The 12,251-nt window shown below is 39.8% G+C and overlaps 1 protein-coding gene across 9 annotated transcripts in view; it reads right to left on the bottom strand.

The window, feature by feature from the left end:
* RASGRP3 (RAS guanyl releasing protein 3) overlaps positions 1-12,251 on the bottom strand; it is a 115,247-nt gene that overhangs the window by 43,133 nt on the left and 59,863 nt on the right. For 8 of the 9 annotated variants that reach the window (XM_021087646.1, XM_021087652.1, XM_021087649.1 and 5 more), the window contains one exon: positions 2,374-2,506. The gene's annotated coding sequence lies outside the window, so the exon portion shown is untranslated. Of the gene's footprint in view, positions 1-2,373; positions 2,507-11,802; positions 11,934-12,251 lie in introns of those variants that run through there. The other variant, XM_021087650.1, reaches the window with a different exon arrangement.

Below are 12,251 nucleotides of genomic sequence, written 5' to 3' on the forward strand. Positions count from 1 at the left end.
ATTCGCAAGATTTATAACTCTAGGGGAAACCTGTTTATTGTGTATTATTTCTGTGTGAGAACCATACTCTTATGTGAAATGTACCACTTTTAGATTATCCCACATGTCATAAAAATAACAGAAATGGGGGGTATCCATTGTGACTTGACAGTAACAAACCTGACTAGTATCCATAAGGATGTGTGTTTGATCCCTGGCCTTGCTCGGGGTCAAGAAGCTGGCAATGCTGTGGTATAGGTTGCAGATGTGGCTCGAATCTGGTATTGCTGTGGCTGTGGTGCAGGCAGCGCTGATTCGAACCCTAGCCTGGGAACTTTCATATGCTGCACGTGTGGCCCTAAAACGCAATAAATAAATAAATAAATCAGAAACACGGAATCAGTGGTGTCCCATTTCTGTTACTCAAAGGACGTTTTTCTTTTTTAGGGCTGCACCTGTTGGCAGATAGGAGTTCCTAGGCTAGAGGTCTAATTGGAGCTGCAGCTGCCAGCCTAAACCACAGCCACAGCAACATGGGATCTGAGTCAAAGGACTTGTTAAAGGGGAATATTTAAATTGCCTGGAACCAAGCATTTTTTGCAACATGGATGGACCTAGAAACTATCATGCTAAGTGAAGTCAGCCATACAATGAGACACCAACATCAAATGCTTTCACTGACATGTGGAATCTGAAAAAAGGACAGAGTGAACTTCTTTGCAGAACAGATGCTGACTCACAGACATTGAAAAACTTATGGTCTTCAGAGGAGACAGTTTGGGGGGTGGGGGGATGTGCTTGGGCTGTGGGATGGAAATCCTGTGAAATCAGATTGTTATGATCACTATACAACTACAGATGTGATAAATTCATTTGAGTAATTAAAATAATAAATAAATACATTTAAAATTTCAATAAATAAATAAATAGTCTGGAACCAATGCTTACATTTTGTAACCAAGTTACCTAATGGGTAAAGCCTTTCCCAACCATTCTAATTTAAAACAACACCACCTCTCCCTCCATACCCACCTCCCAACTGGCTTCCTTGATTCATTTTTTTCCTCATAACACTTGTCCCCATCTGATATACTACATATTTTACTTTCTTATTTGCTTTTTTTAAAATCTCTCTAGCACTATAAAAATAAGCTTCACATACACATGGATTTTTGCGTTAGTTCTCTAGTGTAAACCCTCCCCCCACTTCTAAGATTTTTCCTTTCAGAAGAGACTCAAAAAAGCACTTATTGAGTGAGTGGATGGATGGATAAAGAAAGGAATAAAAGAAAATAAAAATTGTAAAAAATTTGTCTGACTACATATATATTTGTATGAATGTATGCTATAAATTTTGAAGTTGTTATTTAGTTTGTTTTACCAATTTAAATCAGTCTTTTTTTTTTTTTTCTGGTCTTTTTAGGGCTGCTCTCACAGCATGTGGAATTTCCCAGGGTAGGGTTCAAACTGGAGCTGCAGCTGCCGGTCTACACCACAGGCACAGCAATGCAGGACCCAAGCCTCATGTACAACCTACACTGCAACTCACAGTGACGCCAGATCCTTAACCCACTGAGTGAGGCCAGGGATCAAACTTGCATCCTCATGGATACTAGTCAGGTTTGTTACCACTGAGCCACGATGGGAACACCCTATGCCAGCTCCCTAGACGTGATAGGATCTACCTATACCCTATTCATAATGAGAACCTAACACCTCTTCTAGGACATTTTGGGTCAGCATGTCTCCATTTCCCTAATGTAAATTACCAATCCTATTAAGGTCAACATTTGATAAATTTGATAACCTTCCTGTCTAAACATATATTTTATCTTAACTCTTGCTACAGAAGAGTTAATGTGTTATTTAGAACCAAACAGCCTAGATAAACTAAATTCATTTTCAGGTGAAAACCAAAATGATTCAGCTCATCTGTTTTGGGAAGGTATCGACTTTCCACAAGGGGTTAGAAATAACCTGACACCAAAGACCTGTCACGATGTTTGGAGTCATATTTGTGATCTGCAAAGGAACCAGTCCATGAAAACCAGGCTGGCCAGGTTATACAGTTACAATCTGTTTCTGCAATCAGTGAATGTGTCTGTGCCCCTCTGTCACCTGCATATGTCCCTGAGATCTCACTTTACATGTGTGGATATTACTGTGTCTACATTTGCTTTTTCAAACGTAAAGCTTCTTTATTATAAAGGCAATATACATCCATCATTTAAAATAGGACAGTAATAAAAAGGGAAGGGAAAAATAAGTTACCCATGGTTTCATCATCCAAGGAACTCTTGTTAATATCATGGCATGTTTCTTTTAGTTTTTTTCTGGCATAATTATTCTAGTGAGCTTCTTACATAATCTACAATAGTTTGAAGAAATACTTACCTATCGGTCTCATACAGACAGATATCCAGGTCTGAAAGAGTTCCAAGGGCAGTTATCATCATTAGAAAATGCACTGGGGACGTAGTCTGCTGAACTGGTTTACCCAACTCCAAGAGTAAGTACTTTGGAGAACCTGATAAAAGAACAGAATCAAGAAATTCCAAATAATCCACATTGTGATAAAGCATTTCCTAAACCCTTTGATTGTGAGTGGATTTTGAGATTTTTGTCTAAATGTCATCCATAAAATTAATTAAAAAGAGAAGACATTCAAAATAGTTATTTGGTGCCATGATATTTTAAAAACGAAATCATTAAAAAAAATTCTGCCAGTTAAAAACTACAAATATGATAAACCCAAATTTATACAGATAGTATAAAAGTATATTTTAGTCCAAATGTACTTCTATGTGTGGATTACTCATTAAGAATTTCCAAACACTGACTTTGGAATGTTAGTAAATCTCTAAAACAATTTGTTGCGGTGATCATCAAACTCTGGCTGTAAATCACTCCTGATTGTCTCAATGTGAATGTCGGTGTTATTTTAGTCCAGATTGTTTAGTCTCCTGATGGCTTAGGACTTGCTTTCATGTTGATAGGTACCCTCTGGCTGCAGTGAAAATGACTGCTTCTCAGCCTAAACATTTTCTCATAAGTCTGAAAAGGACAGAGTAAGTCGAAATTTCCCCAGGGCTTGAATTATTTCTAAGAGAGAAGGTCTCACTTCAAAAAGGCAATAGAGTTCTGTTGGGTGTGATTTCCAAAGGCCATGAGGTTCATGCAGCAAGAAAGGTTTTCATTATTAACACTACTGGCAAAGGCTCTACCTTCAAAAAAAAAACCTTGTGGGTTTGCCTTGGACAATAAGAACTATGCTATCAATGTTCGAAATAGTGAAAAGGAGCCAGTTTTATCCAATTCTGCATGAACAGATCTTAATTAGCACCCCAGTCTCTTGACTCAGATCCTTTAGAGTTTTTAAAAACTGGGTATCAACATTAGATAGACAAATGGGGAGAGTTTTACTACTTTGAGTAAAATACGCTGTAACCACTCTGAGCAAAATGCCATCAAGACTGTTTACTAGATTGCTTTTTTTTTTTTTTCTTGTCTTTGTGCCATTTCTTGGGTCGCTCCCACGGCATATGGAGGTCCCCAGGCTAGAGGTCTAATTGGAGCTGTAACCGCCAGCCTACGCCAGAGCCACAGCAGCTTGGGATCCGAGCCGTGTTTGCAACCTACACCACAGCTCACAGCAACACCAGATCCTTAACCCACTGAGCAAGGCCAGGGATCGAACCCGCAATCTCATGGTTCCTAGTCAGATTTGCTAACCACTGAGCCACGACGGGAACCCCAAAGACTGTTTCCTAGATTGTTTAAGGAGTTAGTGAGGTGACATAAAATGCCCCTAACCATCTATCCTGCAACACACAGGGAAGTTGTCTACTTTTGTCTCCACTTCCTCTTCCCTTCCAATATTTAAAGGCTTTTAAGTTGAGGACTTAAGGTGCAACAGAGGATCAATATTTAGAAGTGATAAGAAGAGGAGTTCCCGTCGTGGCGCAGTGGTTAATGAATCCGACTAGGAACCATGAGGTTGCGGGTTCGATCCCTGCCCTTGCTCAGTGGGTTAACGATCCGGCGTTGCCGTGAGCTGTGGTGTAGATTGCAGACGCGGCTCGGATCCTGCGTTGCTGTTGCTCTGGCGTAGGCCGGTGGCTACAGCTCCGATTGGACCCCTAGCCTGGGAACCTCCATATGCTGCAGGAGCGGCCCAAGAAATAGCAACAACAAAAGACAAAAAGACAAAAAAAAAAAAAAAAAAAAAAAAAAAAAAAAAAAAAAAAAAAAGAAGTGATAAGAAGAGCAATGTTAGTTTAGAGAAAGGAGAAGGAAATAGAAAAAAAAAATACTATGGCACTAGGGCATCTAGTAGTGGGGCAGGTGGCCTCATCAGCATTGGAATCTATTCCTGAAAGTGCTCAAGCCAGAGTAAGGTAATGACTGTCAGAGATGATGTAGACTAAATTCCCAGACAGTGTCTAGGAAACATGCCAAAATAACTGCTAAGGTTGCTTTCTGGCTCCAGGACTGCAGAATTTATAAGGTGAATTATTATATCTCATAAGTATTCAAGAAATAGTTTTGAAATGAGATTAGCCATATTAGAAGTTCCAAAGATAGTCTTGCCTATAGCACTATCTCTTGATCTTTTTCTTGCAGCACAGGATTGAACCTGTGCCAGAGCAGTGACAATGTCGAAGCCTTAACCACCAGGCAACCAGGGAATTCCTATAGTACTATCAATCAAGAAAAATAAAAAACTCTTGAAGACTCTTCCCTCCTAATGGCAGGTACTGTCTTTATATAAATAATCATATGTATCCTTATACTCCTATGACCTTCATGTGAGAAAAAGGGGTTTCTCCAAATGCCTAAATCCTTTGTTAAAATGAGTGATAATTGCAGTTCCCGTCGTGGCACAGCGGTTAACGAATCCGACTAGGAACCATGAGGTTGCAGGTTCGGTCCCTGGCCTTGCTCAGCGGGTTAAGGATCCGGCATTGCCGTGAGCTATGGTGTAGGATGCAGATGAGGCTTGGATCCTGAGTTGCTGTGGCTCTGGCGTAGTCCGGCGGCTACAGCTCCGATTCGAGCCCTAGCCTGGGAACCTCCATATGCTGTGGGAGCGGCCCTAGAAAAGGTAAAAAGACAAAACAAAAAAAAAGTAAATAAAATGAGTGATAATTATTACAAACCTTTACCTCTTTAAGGATTACCAACTAAAGTGCATTTGTGGTTTTGGAACGCTCAAGCTTAATCTTATTTTCTCACCACAGACATGAGATTTTAAAAGTGCTCTGATTATATTCTCCATAGGAGGATCAAGATTATTGAGCTCAGTAAGAGAAATGACATAACTATGAAAGATAATCAATTTATTTGACAAATACTGAGTAGCTAGCTATTAGACACCAGATACTAAGCAAGGTACTAGAGTGGTTGGTAGAGGAGGCTGCAGGCAAGCAAAGAAAGGATAAAATGGTAAGGAAGACAAATACAATTCTTGCTCTCATACTTGAGCAAAGAATTAAACAAGAAACTGCAATAAAGTAACATATGAAGGAGTGAGGCGCTAATATAGTCCAGGAGCCAAAGGAGTTGTATCTAGAGAGGGCGGGAAGATGGCAATTAAGAAAAGTTAAAAGGGAAGTTCCCACTGTGGATCAGTGGTCATGAGCTCGACTAGTATCCATGAGGATGCAGGTTCGATTCCTGTCCTTGCTCAGTGGGTTAAGGCTCCCACATTGCTGTGGCTGTGGCATAGGCTAGCAGCTGTAGATCTGATTTGACCCATAGCCAGATAACTTCCATATGCTGCAGGTGTGGCCCTAAATAATAAACAACAAACAAAAACCAAAAAAAAAAAAAAAAAAAAAAAAAAAAGGAAAAGTTAAAAGACCTTGGGATGGAAGATAATATAAGAAAGGGAATGTATATATATATGTATGATTGGGTCACTCTGCTGTACAACAGAAATTGGCACAACTGTAAATCAACTATACTTTAATGAAATAAAACTTTAAAAAAGAGAAAAGTTAAAAGACACTCAGAATGACTGAAATAGTGAATAGGGCAAGAGATGAAATGAAAAATTTGATAAAAATAGCTCATGGGAGTTCCCGTCGTGGCGCAGTGGTTAACGAATCCGACTAGGAACCATGAGGTTGCGGGTTCGATCCCTGCCCTTGCTCAGTGGGTTAACGATCCGGCGTTGCCACGAGCTGTGGTGTAGGTTGCAGACGCAGCTCGGATCCCGCGTTGCTGTGGCTCTGGCGTAGGCTGGTGGCTACAGCTCCGATTCAACCCCTAGCCTGGGAACCTCCATATGCCGTGGGAGCGGCCCAAGAAATAGCAACAATAACAACAACAACAACAACAACAACAACAACAAAAAAAGACAAAAAAAAAATAGCTCATGAACAATACTGTAAGCTATACTAAGGAATATCAATTTTATCTGAAAGGCATTGAGAAACCATTGTTTTAAAGGTGAATAGGACAGTGGCATAACCATATCTGGAGTTTCCAAGATCCTTCCAGCAGCAATATGGAGGGGAGATTAGTGAAGACCTACAGTAATGATGGGGAAACCAGTTGGTAGTCAATTATAACCATCCAGGCAAGAGATAATGGTTATCTAAGCTAATGCGTGGCAATGGAAATGGAGAGAAGGGGTTGGTTACAGAATATATTTTGAAGATGGATCTAGCAAGATTTGCTGGTCTGTTGGCTATAGGGAATGAGCAGAAAGGAGGAACCAGGGATAATTTCCAGATTTCCAGCTAGACATTTGGTTGGGTTATGAAAGTTGGGTTATAGAGCCATTCTCCTCAGATTGAGAAATTGAGGGATGGGGGAGGACTAGGAGGTTCACAGGTGGTGGGGATGATGAAATCACTTTTGGATGTGTTGAGTTAGAGATGCCTGAGACATCTTAAAGCAAAAGTTGAGTTCGCTTCTGGATATCTTGTATAGACTCCTAAGTTACCTGATCATGTTTAAGTGCTTAGAATCAGTAGAAATGGAAATTTAAGGGGTAGGATAAAAAGAATTTATACAAGGTCTCTGGGAGGACAGGAGTGGCAGATCCTTAACAGGTGGAGGGATTTACCTTGGATAAAGCTGAGGGTCACCTCTTTCAATGTAACAGCATATAAGAAGAAAAAGAATGGGTATATTTGTCCTTTTGATAGCAGGAAGTTAAGGAAGTTCCTGTCTGGTGACTTCTATTTACTCTACAAAGGAGACAGGGTCAACCACTAGAAGGTCTAGATGGAGATAGATCTGAGATTTATCAAGAGGAGAAAATAAACAAAAGATGTTTTGTTGAGCAGAAGAAAGAAACCAGAAGTGTTGGGATTATTTCTGTCCAGAGTAGAAAGCTGATGTTTCTCTTCTGGAGTTTGTTTTGAGAGGAAGTTTAGTGTTCCTTTTTCCTTGGGTGACATCATTCACTTGTGTCATAGTTCTGAAATTATAACTTTTCTGGAACAAGTCACTAGCAAGTTTCTTCTTATGGAGCAGGAAATTTTGAGTTTCAGCATGTCACATAAGTTTCCACAAGTATGAACCTCCAAGCTAAAGTATGGCTGGCATTTGCTAGGTGGTTTCCTCATGAAGGCATTAGACCCTGCTCTAATCTCACCTAGCTTTGCTTGAAATGGGGAAGGAGAAGACAGATACTATTGGAAGTAAAATTATAATAAAGAAATAATTTGACTTGCTCTAGGATATTTCATTCTGGCGACTTCAACCTCAGCTACTACTCCCATGTTCTCTACCCTCCCAGCCAGGATTTCTATAGCTCTGCCCTAACATGCACAATCTCCAATGCCCTCATTATCGCATACTTTATAAATGGTCAGAAATCACAAGATGCATCACTGTTGTTTTCTCAGTTCACTCTTCCTATTTGGCATCCCTTGGTTATTTCTGCATTTATTTTATTTTAATTTTCCTTCTCATTTCTTTCAACATCACTTCTCATTTCTCTGAATTTATCTTTCTACTTTATTTTCTCCAATCAGTTACTTTTCCTAGAATACTCTGTCATAGTCTCATTGCCAGCACTTCTGGCAAAGGTGATTTTATTACAAACCAACTGGGATATTATGAACTTAGAAAATGAGTCCAGTGCTTACAGTAAAGTTAAAACTTTTTTCTTTTTTTTTTTTGTTTCTGGCCATGCCCATGGCATGCAGAAGTTCCCAGGCCAGGGAATGAATCCGAGCCACAGTAGGGACAATGCCAGAGTCTTAAACCACTGAGCCACCAGGGAACACCAAAACATTTAAAATGGGCCTTGGGAGTTCCCATTGTGGCACTGCAGAAATGAATCCAACTAGTATCCATGAGGATGTGGGTTGGATCCTTGGCCTTGCTCAGTGAGTCAGGGATCTGGTGCTGCAGTGAGCAGTGGTGTAGGGCTATGGCATAGGCTGGCAGCTGTAGCTCCGATTTGACCCCTAGCCTGGGAACTTCCACATGCATAGGGTGTGGCCCTAAAAAAAAAAAAAAAAAAAAGACCTTCAAGTTCCCAGTGAGTTAAGCATTTGACTGAAGTGGCTCAGATCACTGTAATGGGTAAGGGTTTGATCCCCAGCCCTGCACAGTGGGGTTAAAAAAAAAAAGAACCAGGCTTTGCCTCAACTGCAGAGTAGGTCGAAGCTCAGGCTTGGATTCAATCCCTGGCCCAGGAACTTCTTATGCCTCAGGTGCAGCCATAAAATAAAATTTTTTAAAAAATTAAAAAAATAAAAAATAAAATGAACCATAATTACAACCCATAGAGGAAAGTATCCCACATTTATGGATAGTGGAGCAATACCCCCAAAATTTATTCAAGACTGACCAGAGGGATAGCCATGGATAATACTGTATTTCTCAATTCTAAAAGTAATTTTTTCTTTCTTGCCTTAGATGGGTTTATTTGATGTCACAATGAGGATTTCCAGGGTTTAAAATTTTCAGTTGTTGTTTGCTTATTTTTCCTACAAAGAGCTTTTACTAAATTGAGGGAACATTAATAATCAATGTTGTCTGGAATTTTACAAAGTGAAATAATAATAGCTTCTACAAGTACTACTTGTTGGTGGCATGTAATGTGATAGACATAATGTTGGGAAAATTACCTGAATTACGTTTAAATCTTATTACACTCTGAAAGCTAGGTATTCTTCTTCTCATTTCATAGAAGAGGAAACTGAGATCTAGAGAGGTTAAATCACTTGTCCATGCCGTACTGCTAGTTAAGCTACAAAGCTAGGTCCATCTGACTCCAAAAAAATATATTTTTTCCATAACCCAGACAAATGCTAGCTGTTGTTAAGCCCTGCCCATTTGATCAATTTCTAGGCATTGTCGAGAACAAATGTTTACTATTCCCCGTGCTTAGCTTCTAAGCATTCTATCACTGGCCCTGTTGTCTGAAAAAGAATAACCATCAGTATTACAGCAAGCTTGACAATTCAGGGACCTGCTGGTACCAAACACTAAACTGAAATCAATAACCAGCTCAGAGCTCATTTCACAAAGCCTCATTGCATTGTTTGGTAACAATAAAGTAACGAGGTTAAATTGCATTACTTTTATTTTTTCTTGGTTAACAGTATTTAATATTAGTGATGAAATGAACATATTTACAGCTACCTGACATGAGCTGAACAAGGAATGAAAGTGTTGAAGCAGCTCCAGCAGTAAATATAATGGAATTCTAAAGTCCAACCAAGGAGGTATTTTCCTAGCATTTGGCTGTAGCTGAACACAAAAGAGAACCCACACATACACACATTAGACTTTGCAATCAGATGGTTTCCTGATGGACACATTCAACCACACAACAGGATTATGACTAACTATGGCAACTCCCGTGTGCAAATTCTAAATAATATTCCACAAATGAGACCCAGAACTATGAAATGTTTACCTCAGAAGTTAAAATTTTAAAACTTTGGGAAAATAGGTTTTCTTTCTTTTTTTTTTAAAGATCAGTATTTTCTCCCCCTGAAGATGCCAATATTATATTCATAAGATCCTGTCTATGGCACTAATGCTTTGGAAGGACCTGGTTCCAAATGCCTTGAAATAAAGTTATATTCCCTTCGCCTGTGATTGTGCATTTACTTCAGAGTGAGTTCGAAGATGATGATGGTGATGGAGGAGGAGGAAGAGAGGAGGAGGAGAGAGCAATCTTTTTGAGTGCTCTTGTGCGGTGACTCTGCTGAGCACTTTACCCAATGAATTCTGGAAGGCCAGGCTTCGCTCCAGAAATCCAGCATTAAATAAAATGCAGCTCAATTTTGCTATTTAATTGTTACCCCCAAAATGCAAGGAGGCCTTGTGAGATGAGCTCTGAGCTGCTTATTGACTTCCATTTAGTACTTGGTACCAGCACCGACATCCTCTTGCCTAAGTGTACCTACTAAGAGCAGGAGGACACTTTCAGCAACTGGCAGGAGTTAAGTAAAACTTGGGGATCTTCCCACTGGAGCCAGGTGACCATCTCAGGGGGTAGAATCTACACAAAGGAGGATCCAAGGAATATAGGTATGACATAGAAAATCTCTAAGAAGCAAGAGAATGCACACAGAAGACACAGTCCGGAGGACAAAATCTCACTCTCTCTCATCTACCATCTCTTCCAGCTCAGGGTGGGAGCTGCCTGTCTCTCAAGATACTGGGAAAGGATTTCAACACCTGAATTCTAAACTGCTGCACAGGAATGCAGCAAGAAGCACTAACACAAGGAAAGACTGCCTTCAAAATATCTCCTCGCTCTCAGAGAAATGTATTTGTTTGGCTGGGCAAAGGGGCCAATGATTACTGAACAGCTATTAAATGTTAAACCCTGTGCTATGGGCAGTAAAGTAACTGTAAAGAACAGTAAAGTGCTGTTCACAAGGACTCGCATCCTTGTGTGGGGACAGATTACAGACCAATTATAATAAAACAATGAGCCTGTTAGGTCCAGTGTCAGAGACACACGCCCAAGACGTTGTAGGAGCATTAGGAATTGGACCGAATTCAACCAAAGTGACCTAGGAAGGCTTCCTGACAGAGGCGACACCTGAGCGTATTAAGCTTTATGGGTTACAAAACTGAAATAGAAAATACCAGTTAAATTCAGTGGTGTCAGACAGCACAGTGGCTGGAAATATCGGAGCATGATTTCAGAATTGGGTGTGGGATAGATATCACCAACCGGCTATCAAAACTTATCATCACATGAAAAAAGAATAAGAACACACATAAGACAATATTTAGAACAAGAGCTGGTGTGAGTAGAATGATTGGGGTCAGGTAAATATGCATGGAGTCCTGAACTGTTTTTGGATTTAAAAAAAGCAGAAGTAAATGAATGCACTACAAAAAGATAAGGACTGCATAATTATGCATCATGACCATCATCATTATTTTATTATTCATTTTAACTATTGACATTGATAAGTTTTAAAAACTAAATTTCTAGAGTTCCCTGATGGTCTAGCAGTTAAGGATTTGGTGTCGTTACGTGCAGGTTCAGTCCCTGGCCTGGACGCTTCCACACGCTGGGGATGAAGCCCAAAATAAGAAAACAATTAAACTTCTTATACCATTTTGAGACTAATTTTTGTATACCTATATACAGACTTACTTGAAGATGTAATATTAGTTTCTCCTTTTCAAGTGAAAACATTTTGCTCCTGTTCAGAAGCAAATATGCTAATAGCATTCTTTTATGGGATAGTAAAGTCTCAGTTTGAAATTACTTCTGAGTCAAGGATTTGGAGCTACAGTTTTTTGGAAACCAATTTAAAGTAAAATATAGTAACCCCCCCAAAATGTTTTTTAAATTATCTCTGTATTCTCAATTAAACTTACATAGTTTGTAGCCCATAATTAGAAGACTCCTCTTAATGACTCTGTCATTCTTTTTTATTTCAGGTTTTTTCCTACCGCAAATGGTTCTTCCTTTCTCTGAAAGGAAAACAAATCTCAAAAAGTGGAGATCTCGGAGTTCCCGTCGAGGCACAGTGGTTAACAACTGGAACCATGAGGTTGCAGGTTTGATCCCTGGCCTTGCCCAGTGGGTTAAGGATCCAATGTTGCCATGAGCTGTGGTGTAGGTTGCAGTTGCAGCTCGGATCCTATGTTGCTGTGGCTCGGGCGTAGGCCAACAGTAACAGCTCTGATTTGACCCCTAGCCTGAGAACTTCCATATGCCGAGGGAGTGGCCCTAGAAAAAGCAAAAAGACAAAAAAAAAAAAAAAAAAAAAAAAAAAAAGAAGAAGTGGTGATCTCGCTCCTCCTCCCATCAAAGACATTAGCTA

The sequence above is a fragment of the Sus scrofa genome, chromosome 3, assembly GCF_000003025.6.
Source record: "Sus scrofa isolate TJ Tabasco breed Duroc chromosome 3, Sscrofa11.1, whole genome shotgun sequence".
NCBI classification, from domain to species: Eukaryota; Metazoa; Chordata; class Mammalia; order Artiodactyla; family Suidae; genus Sus; species Sus scrofa.